The sequence below is a fragment of the Strix uralensis genome, chromosome 9, assembly GCF_047716275.1.
Source record: "Strix uralensis isolate ZFMK-TIS-50842 chromosome 9, bStrUra1, whole genome shotgun sequence".
Classification (NCBI taxonomy): domain Eukaryota; kingdom Metazoa; phylum Chordata; class Aves; order Strigiformes; family Strigidae; genus Strix; species Strix uralensis.
Genome location: NC_133980.1, coordinates 30,962,169 through 30,989,863, shown reverse-complemented (window position 1 = coordinate 30,989,863; position 27,695 = coordinate 30,962,169). Strand labels below are relative to the sequence as shown.

At 49.6% G+C, this 27,695-nt stretch overlaps 1 pseudogene; it reads left to right on the top strand.

The window, feature by feature from the left end:
• The first annotated feature begins 340 nt into the window (after positions 1-340).
• On the top strand, positions 341-27,423 carry LOC141946976 (uncharacterized; annotated as a pseudogene).
• Positions 27,424-27,695: the final 272 nt, after the last annotated feature.

Sequence of the window (27,695 nt, the reverse complement as noted above, 5' to 3'; positions counted from 1 at the left end):
TCTGCCCCCCAGAGCCCCCAATGTGCCCTCCCAAAATCCCTGTCCTGCCCCATGGCCCCCCCAGAGCCTCCAATCTACCCCCCAGCCCCCCCAATCTGCCCCCCCCCCCCCCCCCCCCCGAACCCTCCGTCCCCCCCTCACCTGGGCACTGGCGGTGGCGAGGGTGGGTTCAGGACGTGGGGCCCAGCCCCAGGGGGGGTCTCCAGGCCCAAAGGGGCCCCCGCAGCGTCGGGGGGGTGGGGGGCAGGGGGGGGCATGTGATGTCACATCACATCATCGCCTCCCACCCCAGGGGCAAAGCCCTCCCTCCGCAGAGCCCCAGCACGGCCGTGACGTCACCATGGAGGGCAACACTCATAAGGGAGAAGTGGCAGAGGAGCGTGACACCACTGCCGGCCGTGATGTCATGATATACTTTAAAAAAAAAAACAAAACACCACAGGAAATGACCCCTACTAGGTCCTGCCCCTCGTCACTGCCTCTACCTGGCTTGTCCTTGAGGTATGGTGGGACGGGGCGGTTTGGGCAGGACCTACAGGAATGTTTAGAAATGGAGAATATGGAGGGTTTTGGTAGGACCTACAGGAATATGCAAAGTTTGGCTATGGGGGGGTGGGTAGGACCTACATGAATGTGTAGAGATGGGGAGTATAGGGGAGTTTTGGTAGGACCTACAGGAATGTTTAGAAATGGAGAATATGGAGGGTTTTGGTAGGACCTACAGGAATATGCAAAGTTTGGCTATGGGGGGGTGGGTAGGACCTACATGAATGTGTAGAGATGGGGAGTATAGGGGAGTTTTGGTAGGACCTACAGGAATGTGTGGGGTTGGGGCACACAGAGGGGTTTGGGTAGGACCTACAGAAATGCAGGTGGCACCAGTGCAGTGAAGGTAGAATCCAGCTCTTGGGGTCACCACCCCTGAGAGCCCTGTGCAGCCCAGGGACACGGAGGCTGCTGCAGGCACAGAGCAGGAGATGGGCTGGGGCAGCTCTTGGGCTGCATGTGAGGGGCGGTCACTGCAGGGAGTTGCAGAGGTTTGGGGTTTTTTCTTGGGGTGTGGGAACAGTTTCCGTGTGTTCCAGACACCCAGTGCCCCCTGCTTAGAGTGACAAACATTCTCCTTCCCATCAGCTCCTCAGTGATGCATCGAACCAGCAGCTGCTCACCAACAGAATTCAGATTTCCTGGGCGAGGTCGCGGGAGAACTGGAGGTAAGAAAGGCTCCACTTCCTGCGCTGCTCCAGAGTCATTCGCAGCTCTGCTCTTTTTTCCCTCGGGGAAAGCAGAGCCTGGGGCAGAGGGTAAAACTCTGCAGGCGTGGGAAGCTTGGCCTTGTGCTGGTGACCCACGGGGTTTGTGTGCTGCTGGTGTCTGGGGTGGAAGGGCTGAGGTGGGGACCCTCTGAAGAGCCCACGCTGCCCCAGACCCAATCTGACAGACCCACAGCAGAGTGCAGCTGTTGCTTTCGTACTTCTCGGCAGCTCTTTGTCCTGATCCTTCCCAGAGCTTTGACCTGCAGGAGGAGGGTGACAGTCTGTCGGGGGAAGAGGAGCTGCCCTGAAGAGAAGCCCCCGTCTGCCTCAGCCCTGCACCCTGGGACTGTTCTTCCCTCTGCTCTGGATCTCTGGGGCTACTCAGAGCTGCCCTTGGCAGAGTGAATCTTCTCAGGCCCCGAGAGCTCTGGTGATGTCGTTACTGCAGGTTTCTTCAAGGCAAAGCTGGTCAGGAGAGAGAAGCCATGTTTGGGCCTGCAGGGCAGGGTCCTGCCAAGATGCTTTAATGGTACCTACTGGAGAGAACAATCACTAAATAACTTTTTGTATAAAGCTTTGAGCTCGCGTGCTGCTGCCCTTCTGTCAGCAGGCAGCCCAGTTACTGTCCAGTGCCAGTCCAGCTGCCAGCCCTCGCCATCGCCTTCACAGCCAGCGCTGCCTCTGCCCATCGTGATCTCTGCTGCAGAGTTTCTCTGGGTTTCCTTCCCCGTTCTGTCAGGGAGCAGCCAGGGCACTGCTGAGCACGGGGGATTTCTCCTTTCAGTCCCACTAGAGCTGAATCTGGGGGACTCACCCCAGGAGGTTTCTCCTGTCATGCAGTTTCAAACTGTGAGTTGCTGTCAGCCATTTACCTTACTTGGCTGTAAGCTTCCCTCAATGTGCAGGGTATGCCCTGACCTACTAGTTAATTCTTGAAGCCTTTTGGCTGTTCCATATGTTTCTTCTTATCTCTGAGGAGAAAATAGCCTCACTCCTCAACCCGTCAAATGGACCCATTGCTCAACTATCAGGATGTGTCCCGATCCCAAAGTGTCAGATGGGTGATTTGTCCCCAGCAAAGATGTCATCTTTCCTGCCAGCTTTTACTGCTGCACCATTAACGTGCTTCAGAAGTGAGTCAGCTGATAAAGATGGTGGTGTGAGTATGATCTCTTTCTTGATCCTTTTGCAGAGATGTGTCTGAGCTGAAGGCAGAGCAGATGAGGCGTTCTGGCTCTGTACTTGTAAACTGCTCCCACCTGAACTCTGGTGTGCAGCTCTGGGAGCCCGTCAGCCTGGGCAGACCTGTCCTAAAGGGTCAGGCACAGCAGCAAGCGGAACAGGAAACAAGCCAGAAGACTTGGGAAGTGATGCCCTTACAAGTCAAGGGGGACCTGGAGAAGAAGGAGCTTCAGGACAGGTGAATGTGTTTTAAACTTTGCTGTTACCAACATTACCTTTTGTGGCTGCTTCTTGGATTCACAGGCGGGCTGTGTTCACATTTAAAACCCACCCGTTCTGCACAGCCTTGTTTCTGTCCCTAGCCAAGCTATGGCCTTCAACAGCACAGGTAGAAAAACACGTCTGACCGACAGAAGCTTTTGTAAGACAAGACTGGAAAAGAGATCACAGTGTATTACAGTGTTTTTGCTGTTACCTGATTGTTGGTGAGAAGTTGAGACCAGCATAAAGAGAGCTGTGTCTCTTGTACAGCCCTTGGTACCCCCAGGGCTGTGCAGAGGAGTTGGGAGGGATTTGCCCAGGGCCATCCTAAGCCCCTCTGTACTGACAGTTCCTTACCAGACTGAGTGCAGAAGTCCTTTGGGGCAGGAAGGGCCATTTTGCAACATCAGGCATGTTAACCTGTAGAGATGAACGCTGCCTTTGCTGTATTTTCTGGGCTGAACTTTCTCTGCTGTGCTTCTGGGAGCTGCTTAGCTCCTCAGCGGGTGCTGGTGTGCGATGCTTTTGGAATGGCACGTGGACCTTCTCTTCTCAGGGGGACGGAGCTCTCAGCCTTGCTCGTGCAATCTCAGAAGCAGAACGAGGAGAAGGAGAAGACAGTGAAAACACTTAACGACACTGTGGAGATTCTAGTATGTTTTACCTTTATTTGGGAGATGGCCCAATGGTTGCTCTCCAGCTTTAGCACAAAGGGGTGTGGTTTCCTCAAGAGAAAGAGCGGTGAGGACGCTGACTGTGTGGGAGCATCAGGCACGTGTGAGTCAGCCCAGGGGCAGGCAGTGGCGGGGGAGCTGCAGACAGTTCCGGGGGTTGCACCAGTGCTATTCTGCCTGTGACTAAATCTCTAGGGATCAAAGTTCCTTGGAATTGACAGCTTCATAGCAGCCTGTGAAAACCAGCTGTTGGTCTTTCTCTTCTTAGTTTTAGCAAAGAAGGAATTCAATAGATGTGGGAAGGGATACACTGGAATCACTAGGGCTGAGGTTTATCAGCACGACGATGCTGCTGAGGCTGGGAATGCTGCAGAGGGGAGCAGCTCTTCCCCACCCACCCTTTGCTTATTCTATTCTCAGGAAGCAAGTCGGTTAGAGAAAGAATATGAAGCTTCATTGACTAAAAGTGTCAAAGAAGAGAATCTTTCCCTCCAAAAGCTGATAAAAGATATAACAGAGGTGAGTACAGAGTTGGGACCACATCCCTGTAATTTGATTTAAAAGTACTTGAGGAAGGCAAATGACTGGCCCAGGGAATAGATATATATGTTTTATACTGTCTGTGTTAACTGCTACTGGCTGTTTAATTATTATACCACTTTTCTGACATCAAACCTGCTCTAACTTCTGAGTTGGCTGTCCTGTGACACTTGAGCTAAGTCACTAGAAGTTTCCGTACCTTTGCCTTTCCTGTAAGGTCTCTATTTGACTGTGCTTTGAGTTGGCTACTTGACATTTGTGTTCTAGTGTTGCCTGGAGGCTTCTCCCACCTCCTTGAGCAATGACTCTCTTGTTCTTTAGATTTTTATAAAAGGTCACTGACTGAATCAATGCGCTTGCCAACTCTGCTCCTTCACTCTGCATTCACTGACCATTATTATCTCCCCAGAATTGCAACTGATCTAACTGTTTAGGGCTAACTTTAGCTTAGTCCTAAACCTCACTCTAGGGAGGGGGGTTTAATCATCAGATGTTTTACACAGCTTCTCACAAAGTCAGTTCTTTCCCCTTATGTAGTCATTTTTATCCTCTTGTGCTACTGCTCAGAATAAACATTAGCTTTTTCATTGCTGTTTTCCAGTATTCCTCAGCTTCCTTCTTCCCTGGGTAGCATTAATATTTCCTTTCATTGCTATTTCCAGTGTTGACCTGGTGCTCCTCATCTCCGTGGCTCTAAGAAGCTGAAGGAGACTAAAATCATTCATGAGAGCTTCAAGAAACTGAGCGTTCAGGCAGCCTCCAGCCACTTCACACTTGTTTCTTCTTGTTTGTAGTAGCTGTATTCAGAAACCCCTGGAGCACTTGTGACCGCAGGGACAAAACTTCTTTGTTGACTGAAGAAATGAGAGAATTGAGTTTTTAATGACTCTAGGGTGAAGTGGGAGAAAAAGGAGAAATAGACAAAGAAAATCAAGTAGAATGAGCAGAGAGTAACAGCTTGATGTGGGCTTTCAGGTGGTGTTAGATGAATGTGCCAGCGTGGTCGCTGACAGCTCCCAGCAGGCAGAGTCTGGCAACGTCCTTTCTTGTCAGAGCTCCGTTGATGCAGAGCGTGCCTTTGTGTTGGTTCAGGAAGCGCTGGCAAGGAGGAGAGGAGCAGCACAGGTGAGAATTTCTCCTTGCCTTCACCACTGGCCGCAGGCTCAGCTGCTGATGCCTTGCTTATCTTGAAACCTTTCCATTCCCTTAGCCAGTTTCTTTCTAGCCATCCCACTCTTGGTACTCTATCACCTCACCAGTCTCACCAGCTCTGTGTTCTGCTGCTTTTCTCTCTTTGATCTCCACCCCCTCATCACAACTTTTGCCTTCAGGTGAGCTGTCTCGCTGCTTGCTTCTCTCACAGCTATCAGGAGCCATCTTCCCTGCTCCTTATTGCTGTTTGTGCTTTTCCCTGCCCATTCCTTGCAGGCCCTAAAAGAAGAGCTCTCTGCCAGGCAGGACTCTATCAGTTTCCTGCTGCACCAGCACAGGCAGCAGGAGGAGAAGTGCCGGAAGCTGCAGCAAAGCCTCGAGCAACTGGAGCAGGAATGCCAGACGGCCAGCAGCCACCAGCAGCACCTGCAGTCTCTGGTAGAAGCACTCAGAAGGTGAGTGTTCCCTCCTCCTCCTGCGGTCTGGAGGCAATCTGCTTCCAGTTCTGGCAGTTCAGAGCTGTTACGGGCAAAGAACTCACCTGCCCTCCCCATGTATGCCCCTGTTTGGCACTTCAGCATCCTCCTGTCACTGCTTTTCCTGCTCTACTGTGAATCCTAAGGCTGTCTCGGAGACTCAGAGCGACGTTGGAATACAAGACGCCTCCCTCTCGATGTGCTGCTTCTCTGAATTCTGTTCTTTGGGGGCCCTTTCCTAGCCACGGCTTCTCAGTGAATGAAGGCAAAAGCCTGCCTGCCTTCCTCTGTCCCTCTCCAGTGACCTTGTGAGGGGAAGGGCAAGTTCTTCCTTACCGTGCTGCCCACAGCGCCAGCCTGGAGTGACTGGAATGGCATCCGTGACTCTTCAGGCCTGTTCATTCTTCTGACTGAGCCTTGTCTCTGCAGTGACCGTGCAAACCTCGAGAAAACCAGGGCAGAGCTACAGCAACAGCTTGAAGAGACGGAGCAAGAAGCCTCGCGTCTGCATCAGAGTAACACTGAGCTGCAGCTGAGGGAAGATGCAGCCCAGGGGGAGAGGGTGGAGCAGCAGCAGAGGATGGAGAGAGCACGTCGTGACCAGGAGCTCCTGTGAGCATTAAAGCTTCCTCTGGGCAGGGGTGGGTGCTGCCGGACGGTGGGAGGCCCCCCTAAAAGAATGGATTTTGTCTGCTCAGCGTGTGTAGCACAGACTGGTGAAGGGAGCACGTGGGCAGGTCTGGCTCCCTGCTGACACACAGCAGAGCTGCCTCCTTGTACTTTCTTTATGGCCCTTGAAAAAAATCATTCCAAAGCTGACCGGAGTAGTTGATGACAGGCCTAAGGTGAAACAAGAGAGGTTCAGGCTGGATTTAAGGAGAACAAAAAATGGAACCATGAAGGCAATCCTGCAGCAGAACAGGTTGCTCGAAAGGTTGTGCAGATTCCATCCCTGGGAATTTGGAAGCCCCAAGTGGATCGAGCCTTGAGCAACCTGGACTGATCCCATAACTGACCCCAGGTGCTTTGAGTGAAGATTGGGCTAGAGGCCTCCTGGGGTCCCTGCCAGCCTGAATCATCCTGTCATCTTATGGTTATTGGATTGGAAATTCATACAGATCTCCCCAAATAGATTGCAGGCTCCTTCATTGTTTTGTTGCCACAGGCAAGAATAATGGAGAGAATGTTAATCTGGACTTTAAAAGTCTGTCTTATGCAAAGAAGAACTTTGGAAAGTCTGGTATCTAATGTATCAAAAAGGAGAGAGAGAGCTAGCAGGCAGGAAGCTGTTGAGAGCACCTGAACTTTTTGGAAACCTGTGATTTCTGGAAGCTTGTTTTACTTTCTCAATGATGAATGTTTCACCTGGGTCAGTGACAAAGACTGATGCAGCGCTAGGCAGGAAATTGCAGCATTCTTTGGGGGTAAATAGAAAGCTGTTGCAAATCGTTCAAACTGCCATATCTCAGAAATAGTATGTAATCTTGGTTTTGGAAATGAGAATGTTTTTACATTAAAAACTTGTTTGTCTTTCCCCTTCTTGTAGGCTGAAGGACTTAGCCGCACTTGAAGAAGAACATTCTTTATTAGAGAGTGACCTGGTAGTTGCAAGAGAGACACTGGAAGAATCGCACCTTCAGAGGGATCTGCTGAGGCAAGAGAAGCATGAGCTTACCATGGCCCTGGAGAAGGTATGGTCACCTTATTCCTAGCAGAACTTGTGGGAGAGGGAGTTGTGATAGCAAGACCAGCACAGGTGCCGTTTCTGTCAGTAGAAGACAGTGACAGTGTTGTTCTCCTCCTTGGAAAAGGGAGATCAGACCACACAGGCTCCTTGGTGCAGTCAGTCCCCACATGGTTATTGGGAGCGCTGGGCTGGGGGTGTGTCAGAGACACCAAAGGGGATCTGGAGTCGCTGCTTAAAGTCAGGGATTTTCTTGTCTTTGCTTTCATGTTGTTCTTTTGTCTCTTCAGGCAGAGCAGTCAGTAGCAGAGTTGAGAGGGGCTCAGAATAAGCTGAGTGCTGAAGGAGCTGTTCTACACGTTGCAGCAGCGAATATGAGCAGTGTCAGTGAAGCTCTTGCACTGGATAAAGTGCGACTGAACAAACTTGTGTCGCAGGTGAGCAGTTGCCAAAGATCTTGCCAAGTGTTCGTCTGCAGCTGCTGCTGCTTTTCAGACTTCTTGCCTTCAGACGTATGACTGCCTGAATATGGAAATGTTCCTTTTTCTGTCGAAGCCAAACCTTCTCCGTGGTAAATCTCACTGTATTTCATTTCCTCTGTGCTTCTGTGACTGCAGCTGGAGCAAGAGAATGAAGTTCTGTCGGGTAAAGTGGCTGAGCTGGAGAGAGTAAGGATCTCTGACCAGGAGAAGCTGAGCTTGTGTGAAAGAACAAATGAAGAGCTCGGTGCAGAGAAAGCCCACCTGGAGCAGCTGCTGAAGAAAGTGGAGGAGCAACGGGAGGGGCTGCAGGTAGAGCTGAGGATACTGGCAGAGGAGAAGGCAGAAACCAAGAGCAGCTCAGTCAGGTGAGACCAAACACCTGGTGCTTTCCGGGTGGGCTTTTGGCTGCTCGGCTCGGTGAAGCTCAGTCTGTTGGATTCTGGGGTGGTTTTGTCAAGGAGACACTTGGTAGTGCTGGAGGTCAGAAACTTTGTTTACTGCCTTTTGGAAATGTGTTGGTGGCTGGCAGAGCTGTTCTGCAATTCTCTCAGTTGTCCTCTGCTGCTACAGATGACTTCAATCCACCTGCCTGTGGTGGCCTCTTTTTTGGCTTTTGATAAGCTGCAGAGAGATGATTTGTCTTGCCCATGAATCTGATGAGGCTGCTACTCTCCCATGTGGCAAAAGAAGCAAACAGCGTAGCTCTTCACCCTTTTTCTGAGTCAAAAAAACCTGGGGTTGCATGTTTCTACTTACGCTTTTTCTTGCGAATCTGCAACTTTCAAAACTCCATTTGTTGGAGCCTGGAGAGTGGAACAAAGCTGCAGGTCAGTGTCTGCTGTCTTGTACTGCTAAGAACGGGAATGAGATCCTGAAATTGTTGAAATTGTATTTTAAGACATACATGTAACTTTGTGGCTGGAAATATGCCTGGGGAAAAAGGACCTGGAGGTGCTGGTCAGCAGCTGGCAGGTTATGAGCTGGCAGTGTGCCCAGGTGGCCAAGAAGACCAATGGCATCCTGGCTTGTGTCAGAACTAGTGTGGCCAGCAGGACTAGGGCAGGGATTGTCCCCCTGTGCTCAGCACTGGTGAGGCTGCACCTTGAATACTGTGTTCACTTTGGGCCCCTCACTCCAAAAAGGCCATTGAATGACTCGAGCGTGTCCAGAGAAGGGCAACGGAGCTGGTGCAGGGTCTGGAGCACAGGTCTGATGGGGAGCGGCTGAGGGAACTGGGGGGGTTTAGTCTGGAGAAGAGGAGGCTGAGGGGAGACCTCATGGCCCTCTACAACTCCCTGAGAGGTTGTAGCAATGTGGGTGTCGGTCTCTTTTCACATTAACAAGCAATAGGATGAGAGAAAAAGGACTCAAGTTGCACCAGCAGAGGTTTAGGTTGGATATTAGGAAAAATTTCTTCATGGAAAGGGTTGTCAGGCCTTGGAACAGGCTGTCCGGGGAAGTGGTTGAGTCACCATCCCTGGAGGTATTTAAAAGCCATGTCGATGTGGCGCTTAGGGACATGGCTTAGTGGAGGGCTTGGCAGTGTTGGGTTAACAGTTGGACTTGATGATCTTAGAGGTCTTTTCCAACCTAAATGGTTCTATGATTCTGTGAGCTGTTAGAGCCTCTTCAGGCTTTGAGGAAGATGAGAAATAGGTGATCACACAAGACTTTTCACTCTGGACTAACTGATTTTGATACCCTGGAAAAAGAGCTTGGGAGAATCATGTCACTGAAGGAGACCAGGGAGTTTGTCATCATTTAAATGTCAGTTTCATAATGTATAATCTTGGATATTATGGGATAACTTTGAGAGAATTGTTTGTTTTTGATGGTCTGTTCTCTGTTAGATGGTCAGTCTTGGAGTCCACGGTATGTGGTGTTATATTGAAGAAAAGCAGAGGTGTTATATTGAAGAAAAAAGCTAAAAAAACATGGTTAATCTTCAAGTTTGAATACCAGCAAGGTATATTAGACAACTTCTTTGTGTAAAACAAGCAAATAGTGTTGTTGACATGAACTACTGTAGGAATAGAGTCTACCATCTCTTTGGCCGCATCAGCCAGACTTCAATAAATCACCCCAAGGGCTGTTTCCCTGCTCAGCATCACCTCATTGCAGCCAATGCACTTGGATCTTTTTCTTTTTTTCCAGAAGGAGAAACCACGTGTATTTTCACTTTCTTCAGCAAGCAAAGTTGCTTTTGCTCAAACTTTTCTGAAAATTTCCAGCACTGGGATAGATTCTGATAGAATTCCAGTTTGCAAGGTGGCAGATCTGGAAGGTGCCGTATTTTTGCGTGCAAACACGTAGTCTGGTGTATTTATGTTTGCTGTGAAGGGGCTGTGTGGTCGCAGGCAGCCCAGCGTGGCCTTACTCATCACTTCCAAGTTAACAGTCCCAGTGCCTTTTGGCAGCCCAGGGTATTAGCGTGGTATGGAGCAGATGCTCTTAAACTTCCAGCCCGCAGTACAGGAGCTCTTTCTCCTCCAGCTGAGGCAGAAGTGGCACTGGCTGGCTCTGCACAGAACTCCAGAGAAAGGGCTCTAACTGCCTTTTGTTCTGCTTTCAGGTTTACCGCCAGCAAGAGTCAGCTCGCAGCGGTCTGGAGCAGCTGTGCCAGGAGTCCTCTCGCCAGGGGCATGCACTGGCCACGGTGTCCAAAGAGAAGGAGTTCCTGGAGCATGAGGAGGCTGCCCTAGAGGTGCGCCTGGCAGCCCTGCAGCGGGACAGACAAGGCCTGTCAGAGCAGCTGGCAGAGGCCAGGTAAGGGCGGGGAGGAAACCCTAGGCAGGACATTATATATTGGCTGTAATTATAAAGGTGGTAATCATTCCACGAGGATTTATTGCATCCTGTGTGCTTTTCAAATGTTTTCACCTTCCACGGGCAGAAAATGAAAGAATCTTGAGCAAAATGAAAAAAAGTATACTATGATTTTAACGTTGTTTTCCTGACAGCTCAAACTAGCAAACATCTCCTGGGCCTCGGGCTCAGGTTTATGTCTCCCTGCACATTCCTGTGTGAAGTCCAAAGCAAGGCAGCTTGGCTCTGAATTGAGCAATAATTAAACCCTGCAGGCGTTTACTGAAACTGAAGTTTCTCTCTGGTTTTGGTTTCTTGTTCTATGCATTTGAACATAGATCTGTCCTTATCAAGTAGTTTGGCTGTCGATGGCTGTTCCATGCAGACGTTGTGAGTAGGACACTGCCATCTAGGGTGGAGCCAGAGGCTGGTGCTGCAGATCTCGAGGGCCTTCTGGTTGGAAGGTAACTCTTGTTACTGTGGTGCAGGACCCAGGGCTGGTTACTCCAGCAGCTGGAAAACCTCTTTTGAATCCTCACGTCTCTGAGGATTCTTGCCCATCACTGATGTCTGCGTCCTGTACTCCTTACCACCTGCTGTTTAGAGACAGATGTGGAGAAGTTACACAGAGAAGGAGCAAGATTCTGTCCTTCTGCCTTTCTAAGGTCATATGTGATAAGTTCTGCTCAGAAAAAAAAAATGGAGTTGTTTGTCATCCTTGTAGGTGTTTTTTAGAAGACTCCTGAACTTGCAGAGCTGTACAAATGATGTTTTAGACATTGTTTTTCATGTTTCTTGACTTTTACACTTTATTACTCCAGAGTATGTCGTTAGGATGGCTGATAAACACCCATTTTGACTCAGTGTTTCTTGAGAGCTGCTGCTTCTTCTGAGCTCCAGCTTCTCTTATTTGATCCAGCTGAGTTATGTTTGGTCAGTTATTGGGCTGTTACTAAAGTATTAAATGTTCATCTCCTTTTTAAAAATTTTTTTGAAAAGGGATACATTATTTTTTGAGAAGATAAATTAGTTCTGAAGAACCTTTGACAATAGATAAAAATTCAGCAACTGTTCTTGGCAGATGTTGTTCTCAAGAGCCTTTTGTTGTCACAGTTTTGGACTCGATCTTTTCTGTTCTGTTTTAGAGACTGATTCTGTTTATCCTAAAATGGAGCATATTTGCTTTGGACTGCCAGAGATTGGCACAATCAGAAATATGTGCTTGTTCTCCTTGAAGATACACCCTCCATTGTCCATCCAAGCAGTGAAATTCTACTGCTGTGGTTTTTATGGCACCCCCGTCCTAGCGAGGCAGTGCTGTGTGTTGTGGGAACCTGGCACACAGGGCGCTGTGTTAGATCAGGGAGGTCACTTCAGCTCCTGGTTCCAGAACCCTCATGTCATACGCAGCAGTTGGTTGAAGTCTGTGGCTGTAAGAATTTGGCTCTGCAGTACTACAGCTTCCATTTTAGAGAGCAACAAGTCACTTGGGCTACTGCCTCCTTAGTTAGCAACACTTAGAGAAAAGCAGCAAGTTTTTCTCTTGAACTTTCAACAGTTGAAACTGAAGGCTGCCCGTCTCTCCTTTCAGTGGTCCTTGTTCAGATAGAATCTAGTTCAGGTTTCTTACGAGTGCTGCTCCAAGCGAGAGATCCTGCTATATCATCTCATGTATTTCTTGAGTCCCTTTTAAATACAAGGAGTCTGGAAAGTTACTTACCTATAGCTACACTGTGAACAGCATTCAAAAAGTCACCCAGGGAAATAGTCTTGTTCTGTCCCCCTGCAGAGCAGCTTGGAAGCGCTGATGAGCTGAGGGCTGTGAGCAGAGCCCGGGCTTTTGCTTGTTGGCCCAGACTCTGGGCACAGCTACCCGCGTGTCAGCCAACAGCAATTCCAGATTTGGCCGTTGAGATCAAATTCAGCTGGGCTTTCTGTGTTATGCTGGGTCATAAGCAAAGCCTGGGCATCCCCCGGAGGGGCCGGCATTGCTATTTTAAATGGCAGAAATATGCTTTCTGTATACAAGTTTCCTTGCAACCCATCTTCTGTACTCAGGGGTAGGGATCTTGAATGACTTCTTACTGGAATAACTCTCAGTGGGTGTCAGGAGCAACAAACTCATTTCTCTCTGTACTCACAACTCACAGGTCAGTGAAGGAGACGCTGGAATCCAGCCTGTTTGAAGCTCAGCAGCACTTCTCTCAGCTGGAGATCACCAGGAGTCAGCTGGAAATCCAACTTCACACAGTCATGCAGGCCAAGGAGGTGATACAAGGTGAGAGCCTCCTGTCTCTGGTGATCCCCCTGCTAGGGAAGATGGTATAAAAATAGCTCTGTGTCCGAGTGCTTCTGAGGAGTGAAGGAGATGGAGGCAGATCTCTCCTGCACTGAAGTGCAGATGGCATAAGGTCAGTGAAGTCAGAACCATTGTGTAGACTCTGAATCTTGCCATTTGTCCTGTTTGCAGGGGAAGTGAAGTGCCTTCAGTGTGAGCTGGAAGCAGAGCGATCTCTAATGAGGCAGGAACGGGAAGACATGGCACAACAGCTCTTGCAGGCAGAACAGCAGTGTAACAATACCCTCAAACTGCGGCAAGCTGATCATGAAGTGGAAATAAACCAGCTCCTACAAGACCTGGTAGGAAACAATATGCTTCTGAATTCTTCAAGCAAGCTTTGTGGGCTGGCTTTAGAAGAGTAATCACCTGAGTGTGTGAAATGGGAGAAACCATCTGTCATAGGTCACACCTTGCTGGGCCAAGCAGATAATCCTGACCCCTAACCCCATAACCCTAACCCCCAACCCCTAACACCAACCTCCTACCCCTAACCCCTAATCCCTGACCCCTCACCCCTACACCTAACCCCTAACCCCAACCCCTAACCCTTACGCCTAATGCTAACGCCTAAACCTGACCCCTGATCCCTAACCCCACCCCTAACCCCAACCCCTAATCCCTACCTCTTACCGCAAGCTCCTAACCCCAACCCCGAACCCCTCCCCCTCCTCCCTACCCCCTAACCCCCAACCCTCAGCCCTAACCCCTTATCCCAACCCCTAACCCCTTATCCCAACCCCTAACCCCTTATCCCAACCCCTAACCCTATCCCCTATTCTCCCTAACCCCTAACCCTAAACCTTGTACTTGAAGGCATGTGAAGACCCCCAGGACTCTGCCAGGACAGTAAAAGCAGCCACAGATTCAGTGTGGGCCTAAGGCGAGTTTAGCTGGAGGTTGGGTGCCACCCAAAGCCTGTCAGGAAAGGGGTAGGATCTTACAGACTCCTGTCTGCCATGAAGTAGACTCCTCACATTGCTGCCAACTGCAGTCACGGGAACTTTCTCCCTTTCTTTCTGTCCTGTCACCGTCGTCAGAGGTGTTATCTCTGGGCGTGACGCATGTGGAACAGGCCCCTTGTTCCTGGTACTTCCGTTTGTGGCCTGTCTTGTGACTGGGGCATCAGGGTACCGGTCTCTTTCTCACCCTGCAGTTCATCTACATCTTTTCACTGATGGAAAGGGATGTGAGCTTTGAAAATAGACTCTAAGAATAGAGAGAAATCCTGAGGAGACAGGTGCTAGGAAACAGGCAGCCATGGAGAGAGGAAGGTAACATCTCCTTTTCATAATGGTTGGACTCAATGTTCTTAAAGGTCTTTCCAACCTAAATGATTCTATGATTCATCCACCTGCTGACCCACCTTTTAAGTTCCTTGACAGGACGTGATTTATGGAGAGCACAAAGCCATTGTTGTGCACTGTTGAGGTGGGGGGTTGTGAGAGGGATGAAGCTTCACATTTGTTTTGAGGAGCGTGGCTGGGACTTCACCTTGAAGTCTTTCCCTCCACTCCTCAGGCAAGTGAGCGGGAAGGGCATCATTCAGAGCTGCAGAAGATACTGGAGCAATGGGAAAAAGAGAGGGCAGAGACAGAAGGGGAGCATGAGAAGAAGCTGTTTGATATGAAGCAGAAAGTTGCTACCACACGAGCTCAACAAGAGGAGGAACGAACCAGAGTTGAAAATGCCAAGCAAGAGGTACAGACTGTGAAAGGAGAATTTGTGTAGCTTTTTTGCAAGGCTAGAGCTGTGGGAGATGTCTGGATGTCAGGCTGTGTGGAGCATGCCCTACATGTTTTCTACATTGAATTTGGTGAGGTGAAAGGCAAGCAGGGTTATCTTTGGGACTAGGAGTGAGACCTGTCAGAGGAAGCCAGGCAGAAGCATCCCCTTTCAGTTGAGATTTTTGTGCTGCTATTGGTTTTTTAAGACTTACCTCAGAGTATCTTCACAGTTCTCTTAACAGTCCTCCTTTGATCTGTACTGATACATGCTTATAACCTTAACTCCATTAAAGACCAAACGGAATTTGTAGGACTGAATCCCCATGAGGATGGGGTTTTTGTTTGGGGGGGACAGGGGGGCATGGCAGGATTGTTGACAAAAGAAAAACAATTTTCAAGACTCCTCTGAAATATTTCTGAGCAGTAAAACAGGGGTGTCTTCTGGGCTGTTTTAAGTCACTTGCTGGTAAGCTGTTTTGTGCCCAGATCTCCTGTGCAACCCTGTCACACAGTGAGAGTCCTCCTTGTGTCCCACCCAAAGTCCTCTTCACAGAGTCTGCCTGGGGACAGCAGTACCCCCAACTGTGTCTACAAGTATTGAAATGCCAGGGCAGTGCTCAGAGATGTCAGTGTGTCCCTGTCATGTCAGTACTTTACCAAAGTCTAATGAATACCTTAAAAATGAAGTAATTTTCACCAAACCCCACTTGGAATACATGAGTTTTCTGAAGGAGCTGCTCGCTTCAGCCCTCTGGCAGCCCTGCATTTTCTCTGCTGCTAACTAGGTGTAAAAGTTGCTATTGAAAGACAAACAGGACACAGCAGAAGATGAGGGACACCCTCACCAGCAAGGCGAGACATTTGAGAAGTGCCACACATTTTCCTGTTAGATGTTTGTTGGAGGTTCAATCACAGGGGGACTGTGGCTGGACCATGTTCATACGGCCAGTCTCACTTAGGAAGCTGTGTCTGCAAGTGGGCAGAGAAGGGCCTGGGAGAGCAGCAACACGGCGCTTTGAGAACGTGTCAGCCCGTCGGTGTTGGAGCCTTGCCACACAAATTCTGTGTGGGAAGTTTAAACCTGTCTTCTCCTTGTTTCTGTGCAGGTCCTGCAAGAAAAGGAGCATGAGAAGAGTGCTTTGTTAGAGACACTACTTCAGCCTCAGGGAGAGCTAAGAGAAGCCAACCAGCAGCTGGAGCAGCTCAGGCAGGAGGTGAAAGAGCAGCGCGAGGATGGGCAGGTAAGTCTGACTAGTAGGGTGGGTTGAAGGAACAGGCCGTTGGCAACTGGACGTAAGCTGAGAGAGGCTGAGAGACCCAGGTAACAGAGTGAAGGGCAGTAACAAGGAAATAAAACCTAAGTGCTGTGACTGAGGAGGCAGGGACTGGTGCAGGCACTGAAAGCACAGAGCCTGATGAGCTCCAGAGATCAGCAACAGGAAGGAAGTGTTACAGTGGAAGCAGAGCTGGGTAGAAAAGCAGAAGTGGCTGAATGAATGTGATTTTGAGACAGAAAGAAGAGAAAGCTGGACCTGATGGCAGGTCCCAGCAGCTTGCTCTCCATTTGTGTTGGCAGAACATCACAGGAAAACTGCAAGCAGAGCTGCAGGAAACTCAGAGTAAGATCAAGGCAGTGGAGAAGAGGCACAAGGAAGAAATCAAAATAATGAAAGAAGAAATTAATGTCCTCCTTCAGCAGAGGGATGCTCTACAAAACCAGGTGAGTGAAACAGCAGTAGCTACTCCAGTCATCAACCAGGTGGTCTCTCCCCATGGCAGAGCAGCAGGGGATGGGGTGAGTCCCTCTGGCTGCCATCACACTGTGGTCTCCATCTCAGCTGGGCTGAAGGAGACTGACCGGCCAGCTGCTGCCCTGGACAGATGGGCTGCTCTTTGTGCCTGTTTGCCAGCACTCATCAGAATGGATTTCTGCTGGCCTGGTACTGCTAGCCTTGTTTTTTAAGGTGCTTTTTCAGATGAACATGGTGACCCACTTAGATTTTTAAACAAGCCAGCTGTATCCATTGTGGATCTGGTATTTTCATGAAAGGGTGAAATTTAAAGTTGTTCTTTCCCTTTCCTCACAGTATATGATATGGCTGATATGGCTGACAGTGGCAAGCTGTAGTCTTTGACTGCTTTGTTGTGTTTTACTTGAGGTGGAAGAGTTGACATCTCAACTAGCAGCCTCCAAAGAGTCCCAGCAAGTGATTGGCCACAAAGCTCAGCAAGATCCGAGTGAGGCACAGGAACTGTCAAGGCAGAAGGTGCTGGAGGTTGTGCACGTCCAGAAGATCCTGGAGGAGAAGAGGAGTCAATGGGAGAAGGTAGAACATCAGAACAAGGAGCTGCAAGTGTGTTTGCAGTCTTTGGAGGGGGAAAGGAGTTGATGAGAAGTGGAGCATCACAACACAGAATTTCAGGCTTCGTTGAAGGTCCTAGAGAATGAAAAAGCCAGGTAAATGAAAGTCTGTGAAACTCTCTGTTCTGTTTAATGGATTCCCTCTTTCAGATCTTCACATATCCAAGTGGCTCTGGCAGCATTTCATAAAAAGCAGAATTCTGAACTATCCATGCAGATATGTTTCATTCTCTTGATGTGGTGTTTCATTTTCTTTTAATCCTTCAGTTACAGTTTTTCTGAAGACAGTCGCTTTTGGAGTAGTCCTTTCCTTAAAAGGAGGTGTTGTTTTGTTAGGTCGGCATGTTAATGCTGTTAAATGAAACTTTCAGGGGTTTCAAACCTGAAACACACCAAAGGAGGCAGAACGAGCTGCAGTGTAATGAGCTAGATACATCCATCAGCTCTGTCTTGGGTCTAGTAAATTTTAAACATTTGGGATCTGTATCGGTCTTCCATCCTGATACCTTTGGTTAAAACCATGATTTTGAACTAAGCCAGATTCCCCTCTGAGGCACCCAAGAAATAAGCATGTTTCTTACTGCCATCTGTTTCCTCATTCCTCAAAAATTCCCAGCCGGTGTCTGGAAGGGCTTGAGCAGAGTCCCTGCCAGCCTCAACAGTTACAGATGTTACTGACTGTCCAAGGAATGCAAGAAAGAAGATGAAGGGTAGGTAGGGTACTTCACCTGGTAAAGTCTTGCCAGCCTTCAAGACACACCTTCATTGAAGAAGAGAAATAAAAAGCTGTGCCCTCTTGCTTCCCCCATGAGGGATCTGGCATGTTATATAAGGATCTGAGTATTTCCTCCAAACCTCCATTACTGCTTCTGGTATCAGCCTTCATTTCTCTAGCTGAAAGTAATATGGTGCTGCAAGTCTTGTGAAACTGCCCAAAGATCACCTGGCTGTCAGTTGCTGCTGTTCCTACCAGGACAAGTTAGGGGAAGAAAATGTCTCTTCATTATTGACAAAACCTCTCCCTTGGAGCCTCATTAGTCAAAAGAAAAATCTTCCTCTGCCCTAATGTCTTCATTTCAAGACTTTGTTGTGTTTCTATTCACATTCCCATCTCAAAAAAAAATAGGGTATTTAGCCAATAATTCACCTTTCTTCTGTGGAAAAAAGCGTAGTGGGCACGTGCTTGGGTGTGGTTGCCAGCCTGGCTGAGGACTGAACAAGCAGCCTAGTTGTTCAGACAAACCTCAGCAGACAAATCATTTTTCCCCTTTGGTGGTGGAAGTCCTAAGAGTTTATTAAATGTTATATACCATGTAGTAATGAGTTGCTCTGACTTTCAGGCTGACTGTGTCTCTGGAAGAGAAGGAACTGAGCCTCAAAACCCTGGAAGAAAACAACCTTGCCCAGCACAACAAGGTGTCTCAGCTTCTTTCTGCTCTTCGCCAGGCCGAGCAGCTCCATTCAGACCACAGAAGAGAAATACAAGAGCTCAACAACCAGGTGACCTGTGCACTAGCATCCTCTTCTCCAGGGACATAGAATACCACCTTCAGCTTGTAGGCCTCAACTTGTTTTCCCTCCCAGCAACATGCACTCCTTCTGTGTTCTGCCCAGAGACTGCACACTGAGGCTGGATCTGCTGTGTTCTGCCTGGGTTTTCCCTGGTTCTCTCATGGTTCATGGCATTGAAGACTCCTTTGGAGCTTCTCAGTATCTCTGTTCCAGATGTTGTCCCCAGATGGTGTTTCTGCCCCTGCCAGGCCCTGAGCAGTCTGGTGAGACAGCATTGGTTATGGCAGTCTGTGGGAGCACTCCCAGCTCGGCCGTTCAGCTGGCATTGGGGAGGTGCCCCATGAGGGGTGCCGATTGTCTCCCCTTTGCTTCTAATCTCAAGCGTCCCTGGCAGCCCCACTCTCCATGCAGGAATGCTTCATCTGCCACCTCACCCTGCCAGCCAGCCCCTCGCACCCTCACACACACAGGAACCTTCATTTCTGAGGTTGGAAAGCACGAAAACCTGACAGTGTGACCGTTCCTTTGGGGATGGGGAAACTTCCTTCAGGCCCCTTAGCCTCCAGGTACCTGTTTGTAGCTTGTTTTGCTCAGTTTGAATCCTTGCCCTCGTGCGTTCTGTTTCCAGTGTGGTTTTTGGCTTGAAGTAATTCCTCCTTGGCCCCTTCCTCTATCCCGCTCTGTGCCTCAGCAGCAGCGCTGTCCCTGAGCGCTGTGCGTCTGTGTTACAGGTGCAGTTGCTGCAGGAGGCAGCGCTGGAGGAGGAGGCTGGCCTGGCAGCTGGGGAGGAGCAGCTGCTGCGGGATCTGGAGGAGTCCCAAGCAGGCGAACGGTGCTCGAGGAACTCTCTGCGCGTGCTGGAGGCTGAGGTGTCTGAACTGTGTTTGAGGCTCTGTAGCACAGAGAGCAGAGCACAGGCATTGGCCACGGAGTGTCAGCAGCCAACAGTGCCCCCCGCGAAGCCCGATCCCAGCTGGACAAACTGCACTTGGTTCTCCAGCGCACGGTCTGTGACAGCAGAGACTTAGTCCCTTGGAGTTCAGACAAGTGTGGGGCTGGGTTCACAGGTCTGTAGGCGGGTATATGGGAGCAGGTGCAGGGGGGGTGGTTCTTTGTAATCCTGATGTGACAGACCTGTCCTGTCAGTTTAGGCTGATTCAAGCCTTGGGAAGTCTTGGAAGCCTGACATCCCTGCAGAGACAAGTCCGTGTTTGTATGTGGAGAAATGACCAGCATCAGAATGAAATAGGGCCCAAGTCCCAGGGCACATGCATCCTTCCTTGAGGCAGTGCTGACATTAGTGGTCATCAAAATAATGTTAGCCCAGGACACACGTCTTGCTGTAACACGAGCTCTAGGATGACATCAAAGGCACTGCCACCTCCTCCTGTGCATAAAGAGGCCTTGTTTGTTGGAGACCCTTTTGGTTAAAGCTTGCAACAGAATGGCTTCTCTCTCCAGAACAGGGTCATGCCTGGGGCCCAGCTGTTTCCCAGGCCAGGGACCTCCCTGCAGAGCTCACAGTGGACAGAGTGGCCGCAGCCCTACGAGACCTGCGTCAGCACCTGGAGCAGACTCAGCAAGATCTGGTAACTTGTGTCTAGTGCACCCAGAAATCCCGTCCTGCTGCTGCACTGAACTGACAAGCAGAGTGCCCAAGCCAGAATGGATGTAAATTCTTGTGGGCCAGGTTGGCTTGCTGCCACGGGGGAAAGGAGAATCCCCATCCCATGTACCATTACTGCCCAGCTGCCCCCTCCCACCTTGGCTGTTTCTGCCTGTGTGTTTGTACCTCTTTGTCTCCCGCCAGCAGTGGCTCTGTGAGGTGATGCTTCTCTTCTTACCTCTTCCAGAAGGATGCAAGGAAGAAGATACAGGACTCGAAGCTGGAGCTGAGCAAGAGGCAAGCTGAGAAGGAGTATTTCAGTGCCTGCAATCAAGAGCTGCAGAAACAGTTGGCTCAAAGCCAGGAAGGTACAACTTCCCTTTTCCAACCCACTGACCCCATCCTGTCTCACCAGTGGGGGTCTCTGATACCACACAGAGGAAAAATGCAGTGCCCAGAGATGGGAAGAGGAGAAAAACAACAAGCCTGAGACTTATTGATAGAACTACCAGGGAAAGATTTTTGTAGAGAAAGATCCAGTGTCTGGCAGTGCATCTGGCTGTGTGACTGGTGATAATGTGCAGAGGTGGTGCCTTTCAGGTCCCATGTCACTGCTAAGTAGGTGTAGCATGATGCCTCACAGTATCCTTCTCTGTATGGTCTTTAAAAGCACCAACCTCAAAAAGCCTTGTCTTTGTCGACTTCCTTTTCCTCTTACATGGCAGACTCACAGAGCATGAGTTCAGTGTTAAGTTCCTGTGGTATTGCATCCTTCCTTCTGCTGCTTTTCCTCGTTCTCTGGTACCTCATGCTTCTGCATCCTTCTTACCTGTTTTCTTGCCGATACTGATTTGGTGTCTGAGCTCACAGCCATAGAAAACACAATTTTTTACTTCCGTAGCCTTTGGTAACATGTTCATGTTGTGTTTATAAACTGGTTTTCACATGTAGCTAGTTGCCTTTTCCTCTAATCTCCAGGCCATCCCAGAGCCTCCAGGGCTATTGCCCTCTCTCTATTATAGCTGGACAGACATTCCTTCTCCTTTCTGTCATTGCTTTCCCAGTCTCCACATCAGAATTGGGTTTTTATTTCATTGTTGTGTTTTCCTTGTCCCAGACTGCAGGAACAGGGAGGTGTGGGCATTGCTCGTTGCCTCCCTCACAGGCTGTCGCCTGCTCATGTAGAGCCTTTACCTGTTCAATATTTCTTCATGTTCCCTCTCTGAGATGGAACTGCTGATCATTTTTCAGAGAGTTTTCTAGGCCTTGGATCACTGCTTTTTTCTGGAACATTCATAGTTTTTACTACATATGTTACATATGATAAAGCTTATATACTTGAAATTCTGCCATTGGATGGATCCTGCTTGTCCCACTAGTCAGTTCTTTCCATCCTTAGTTCCTGTCTATTAGTTTAGTGTATTAGTTTAGTTTTAGTCCTGTCTATCTGTAGTCATCCTTGATTCAGGTCTCGGTACTGGTGTGATGTTCAATTGTTTTTTCCTTGCCGTTGTCCTAGTACCACTGAATATTTCCTTTCTTCCTTTTCCTGCCAGTGCACAACATATTCCCCTAGCTTCGTTCTTTTGAACAAATACCAAAGCACATCTTCAAGCACAACATTGACAGATCTGTTTTTTTCTGTAAAGTCTCTTAAGTCTTCCTGGTCAATGAACTGTGTCACAGTCAGTCTTCACTTTTGCTTCTTCTTCCTTTTCCTTTAGGACACTGGATCTGACTCTCACCTCCTGTCTCTGCCCGTGTTTCACTGATGTCAGTGCTACCTGCTTCTCACACTGTGGGTGATGTGCTGCCATGCCCTTAGCCCTGCCCTTTCAACTCGCAGAAGAGCAAGCACATTTTCATATTCTCCTGAACCTTGCCACTCTCATTCTTCTTCTATTCTCTGCCTGGAAGTTTCCTTTATTTATGTGTGCTTTGAAAGCCCTTGTGGGCTTAGGGCCTGGAAAACACAGACAGGCAGGTAAGAAAATGGTGTTTTCTCTGTAGGATGCAAATCAGTTTGGTTTTGCTTTGCTTGTCATCTTCTCCTTCATCTTTCCTGCTGCAGAGACACAGATGGCAGAACACAGGAAGAACTCTCTACAAAGTGCCTTGCAGGAGGAGGCTGCTGCTCTAAAGAAGGAGACTGTGACTCTACATCAAGAGGTGGCACCTTTGGAAAGGAAACTTGAGACCACTGAGAAGCACAGAAAGGATGTCCTGGTGAGGATGGCAGATGCCATGAAGAGCCATTTCTTACATATTTTTTGGCCTTCTGTTAATAATTTTAAGGAGCAACTTTTTCCAGTGGAGATCTGATTTTAGGTGGTCTTGTACAAGTGCAGTCCAGATCGGAGAAGGCAGAGAATATGCAAATGCTCACCAAGCTTCCCTCATTTTCCCCTTCCATTCATCATTCCTGTTTCCCAGACTTGCTCTCCTGCCAGGCCAGGTAAGCTCAATTAGCAGGGTCATCACCTTGGGTAAGAGAAGGCAGTCCAGAAAGGAGAGATCATTGACATGACCAATATCACAGACTTTGTGGAGAGACCACAGACCACCATAAGAGCAGAAGAATATTGTTTAAATCAGTGGCTGTTTTTTAGTTTAACTTTTCCAGTTACATCCCTCTGAATAAGTAGGGAAAGATGCTGTAGTCATATAAAATTCAGTTAAGATTCAGGGTGTTTATTTTCCTCTATTTTGACGATTTCTCCCCTTGAAGCTTAAGTCAAAGTAATTTTCAAACTTGTCTCTATTTACATTGCATGGTGCGGGCTATTATTTGTGTCCAAATCCGTATTTAGATTTCTAAATATCTGGATCAGAAAAAAGGGGTGAGAATACAAAAGTTTGCTAATAATAGAAAGCTGTTCAACATTACCACTGAGAGCAGACAGTGGGAAAAAAATAGAGACATTTGAGAAACAAAAGTGCTGAGCCAGATAAATATGTCTGCCTGCAAGGGGACAGCCAGTCCTGATTTGAAACACAGAATGACAGTCTGTGATCTGACCATCACTCCTTCGAGAGGCCACAGTGCGGTTCTGGAGGATGGTACCATGAAAACACTACACAGTAGAGGTCCAAAAAAACCCCCAACCCCAAAATGGGAAATCAAATGTCAGGGTTGTTCTCTCTTCCCTTCCTCCCTAATAGAGAGAACATCATCGTGCCACTGCCTAGATCATGCTTAGTCTGGACTTTAAATCCTGGCTGCAGTTCTGCTGGCTCCTCCCCAGAAGAACATCCCAGAAGTTCAGAGAAGGGCAAAAAGGCAGATAGGCCAGTGGGACTCTGAGGGAAGAAATAGCCATCCTGCAGAGAATGGTTTCAGAGAGGGACACGGGCCGGTTTCATCATCTATGAAGGATTCTAAAGGTGTTTCCCATAAAGATAAAGGAATATATATTCCTACAAATACATGACCTGCTTGGCCAGAGAAGCCATGCTTGCAGCCAGCAGGTTTGCCTGTCTGTATAGCTCCGGCCGGAGACCATTCACCTGCTAGAATGTTTTCTGTCAAGCCCAGAACTACTGAAGGAACTACGGAGCTTGCTGTTAAAATTACCTCAGGTGCAAAAGCTGGGGATGGGTAATTGGTTCTCTCTTACCTGGGCAAACCTAGCCAACATGTTGTGGTTAGGATTTGGCATGGAAAGGAAAGGGCACAATTGAGCGAGAGTAATGTACTAAACTGTGGTGGTTTGACCTTGGCTAAATGCCAGGTACCCACCAAGTCGCTCTATCACTTCCCCCCACTTCCCCTTTTTTTCTCAACAGGGCAAAGAGGGGAAAGAAAATAAGATAGAAAAAAAACCCAACCCTTGTGGGTAAAACAAAAACAGTTTTAATATAAGCAAAATGAAGCAAAGGTCCGTGTGTGGAAGCAAAAAAAAAAGAAAACAGATTTATTCTCTACTTCCCATGAACAGGCGATGTCGGGCCTTCTCAGGAAGCAGGGCTCCAATACTCATAGTGTTTGCCTCGGAGGACCAAGGGTGACCACCCCCCCCCCCCCCCCTTCCTCCTTTTTCCCAGCTTTATACTGAGCAGACGTCATATGGTCTGGAATATCCCTTTGGTCAGTTGGGGTCAGCTGTCCTGGTTGTGTCCCCTCCCAAGATCTTGCCCACCCTGTCCCACTGTGGGGGGGAAATGTCAGAAAGAGCCTTGGTGCTGTGTAAGCACCACTCAGCAGTAGCCACAGCACCAGTGTGCTATCAACACCCTGCCAGCTCCCAACATAACACAGCACCATGAGGGCTGCTACAGGGGAAAACCAATTCCGGCTCAGCCAGACCCAGTACATAAACTTAGTAGAATCGTATCACAATGGCTGAACAGCAGCTGCACTGATGGTGCTTAGAGGATGCTTTCGGAGATTTAGACTTCTGAGGTACAGCTTTTCCAGTGTATTGAAAGGAATTGAATTGGTCTCATTGCCTGATCTGGTTAACGGCTTCCTTGTGCATTCAGGACGTCCTTGTGCTGTGGTTCAAAAAGCAAGAAGGCAAATTTGTGTGGATTTCTCCAAGGTGATCTGGAGGAGGGCCCCTAGGGAGAGAGTGTGTTGTCTTGGCCTGTGGACAGGAGGAGAAGGGACTTAGCACTGTCCATGCCTTGGGCCGGTCACTCTCCCAGACTTGTTGATTCTGGCCCTTCCAACCCTGATGTGGCAGCAGCTCACGTAATCCCCTCTCTGTACCCAGCAGGCTGCTGCAGAAGGGGAGCAGCTCTCATGGCTCTCGGAGAAGAGACTCCTGTCGCAGCGGCTGGAACGTCTGCAGCAAGCGGTTGCAAGGCTGGAACTTGAGAAGAAGGAGCTGAAGCAACTCATTGCTGAGCTCAGGAGGACTCTTGAGCAGGTAAAACCGGCTTTCACTGCCTCTGCAAAGCCTCACGGTCCTCTGGAACACAACACAATTCCTCAGACAGCACTTTGGAGTCCTCTGCTTGTTTCCTTCCCTCTCCCACTTTCCCCTGTGGACACACACTTTGGTATTTTCTCTCTCTTCTCCCACCCCATTGCCTTCACAAATGCACATTCACTCCAGTACCACCCTTCTTGCCCCAGTGTCCCCATACGCACACACATGTCACTCTCGTGTCAGGAACTGTTTCCTCTTGCTCTTTCTCTTCCATAGTCTACTTCGAGTGCTTTTTGCCCTCGCTGTTCTCTGGTGCAGTTCCAGTCTCTGAGCAGAAATCTCCCTGCCGTGATGTCCAGAGGTCCTTTCGCCCCTTGTTTGGTGGCAGCTTTCTGTGACCCTTTCTCCTGTCTGACCTGCAGGTGGAACGTGAACGGAGGAGACTGAAGAGATGTTGTTGGTCACTGCCAGATGCACGAGGATTTTCCCTTTCTGACCAGCACTAGATCCCTGCTTCTAGAGAGGTGAGAACAGAGTCTTACTTGGTGGGAGGAGGGTCTGGCCATACAGAGGAACGATGGCAAATCCCAGTGGCAGCAGCCCCCCAGTATAGACCCAATAGAAGTTGAGTACAGACCATGGCCCTGACCAGACTGGAGACTAAAAAGAAATCCTTGCGTTTTCTTCGCAGGAGGAGTCTTGGGCTCGCTGCAGTCACTGATGAGCTGAGTTGCAGAACCAGGTGAGGAGTAGGAAAGCTCTCATCAAAAGCTGCTGTGCCCGTACTGATGGGCACAACTTTGCACAACTCTACAGCCCGAGTTCTGTCTGGCTGTCAGGAGGTGAGTGCAGCAGTGCTGGGAGGGCCCCGTCAGACACATCTGTTGGCCATGGCCAAACGACATCATTCACCTGGGTCTAGTCTCTGACTTGCCTAAAGGTCAGGCATGGTGGGAAAGAGATTGAAAGAAATTCCCTTTGCAGGGCTGGCTGTCTGGGTTTCACATCTAGTCTGCTCTCGATGCTTAGCAGATTAGGGTCCCCTTCTTTATCTGGTTTGGCTTTATGTTGACAGACCTTGGTACTGTAATTCAAATGTAGCAGGTTCCATAAGCCACAGAACTCCTTTAGGAATTGCTTCTGTTGTTTGAGTTCACATGCCAAGAGAATATTTTCATATTCCCAGCCTGAGGTTGGGGGTGGCATTCCCATGGGGAACACGGCCCTTGGCAAAGCTCGTGTCACTTTGAGAACAGAGGAAAGCCTCTGACCTGAGCTGTTTCCCCAAAACAGCAAAGCCCCGAGCGCTGCTCCCAGTGCTGGCGTCTCCCACTCTCCAGAGCAGGCAGAGGGCAACATGCCAGAGCTGCTGTGGCTGCACCGCACTGCAAACCTACTGGGGGGTGGGAGCAGCGGGGTCTGTCCCACCAAAAACCCAGCAGGCACCACCCCGTGTTGCCAGGAGATGGTAGAGCTTGAGGATTGTCAAGGCCTCGGCAGTCCTCATCGAGTTACACTCTGCTCATTTGTGAAACGCTCTAAAGTTAGGAAAAATGAGGGTTTGCTCCCTTTCCGTGTGCTAGCTGTCAGGTTTTTAAGCCAGACCCTGCAGAGCAGTTCTTCACTGCCTGGTGTAACCAGTAGAAACTTGAATTGTTGCTCATCTGAGCTCGGCTCAGGGGACTCTGGGAACCTGCTGCTCCCTGCGGCACAAGGACACAGCGTCGGTCAGGGCTGGAGGTAGAAGGTGCAGCCGGAGCCGTGGAGCTGCGGCTGGGCCTGGCGCTGGGGGCTTGTCTGAGCTCGGCCTTTTGCCTCTTCCAGGCGTCCCTCCTGCAGGCACAGCCGGCACGAGACCCAGCAGCCGAGCAGGACTCTATTGGGTGCTGTGCGAAGAGCAGCCGGGAGCTGTCGGACCTTCCCCCAGAGCTGTCTTGCTCTGTAGCAGTTGGGCTCAGGGAGCCCGAAGCTGCTGTGCTGGGAGCAGAGACTGGGAACCCGGGTCCCCTCCCTGAGCCGCCGTGTCCTGCAGAGGGACAGCTCTTGGGGTTCCTTTCTTGTCTGCCCAGAAATGTGCCATGTTTTGCTGTGGGGAATGGGGGTGCATTAGTTCTGTTGGATTTGGAAGCATCTCCTAGTGACAGAGATTTTAAAAATTATTTTTATAAAAGAAATTTTGCAGGACTGCACTTTTTCACCATTTTTTGTCCCCATCCCTGGGTGTGTTTAAGGGCCGTTTGGATGAGCTGTGGGGGGATGTGGTGTAGGGGAGAACTTTGTAGAGTCGGGCTGAGGGTTGGCCTTGATGACCCCGAGGGTCTTTTCCAACCTGAAGGATTCTGTGATTCAGTAGCAAAAAGCAGGCGGTAGGTAAATATGTGGTTTAGGGAGAAGGTGACCCCAGTTTTCGCTGGCCCAAGGAAGCTGTTCCAAGCTCCTCTCGAGCTCTATCCGCAGCTGCTGGCGGGGCAGAGAGGGCAGTGGGGGCGTTACCCCAGCGAAGGGGGGAGCACAGGGTGGGGATGGGGGGGCAGGAGGGGGGGTTTTTCCTCCCTTCCAGCCTCAGCACAGCAAGCGCCGGTTCGCTTCCCGAGGTGGCTGATCTGCTGTCAGTGAGCGGCTGTGAGAGCAGCCTGAGGGCAGCCCGGGGGGTCTCGAGAGGGCACCGGGAACCCAGCCCCGACCGGCCAAAGCGGGAGGTGGCGGCGGGGGCGATGTCAGCCCGCGTGGAACCGCGGGGTTGGGGGGGCTCGGAGGGGACCTG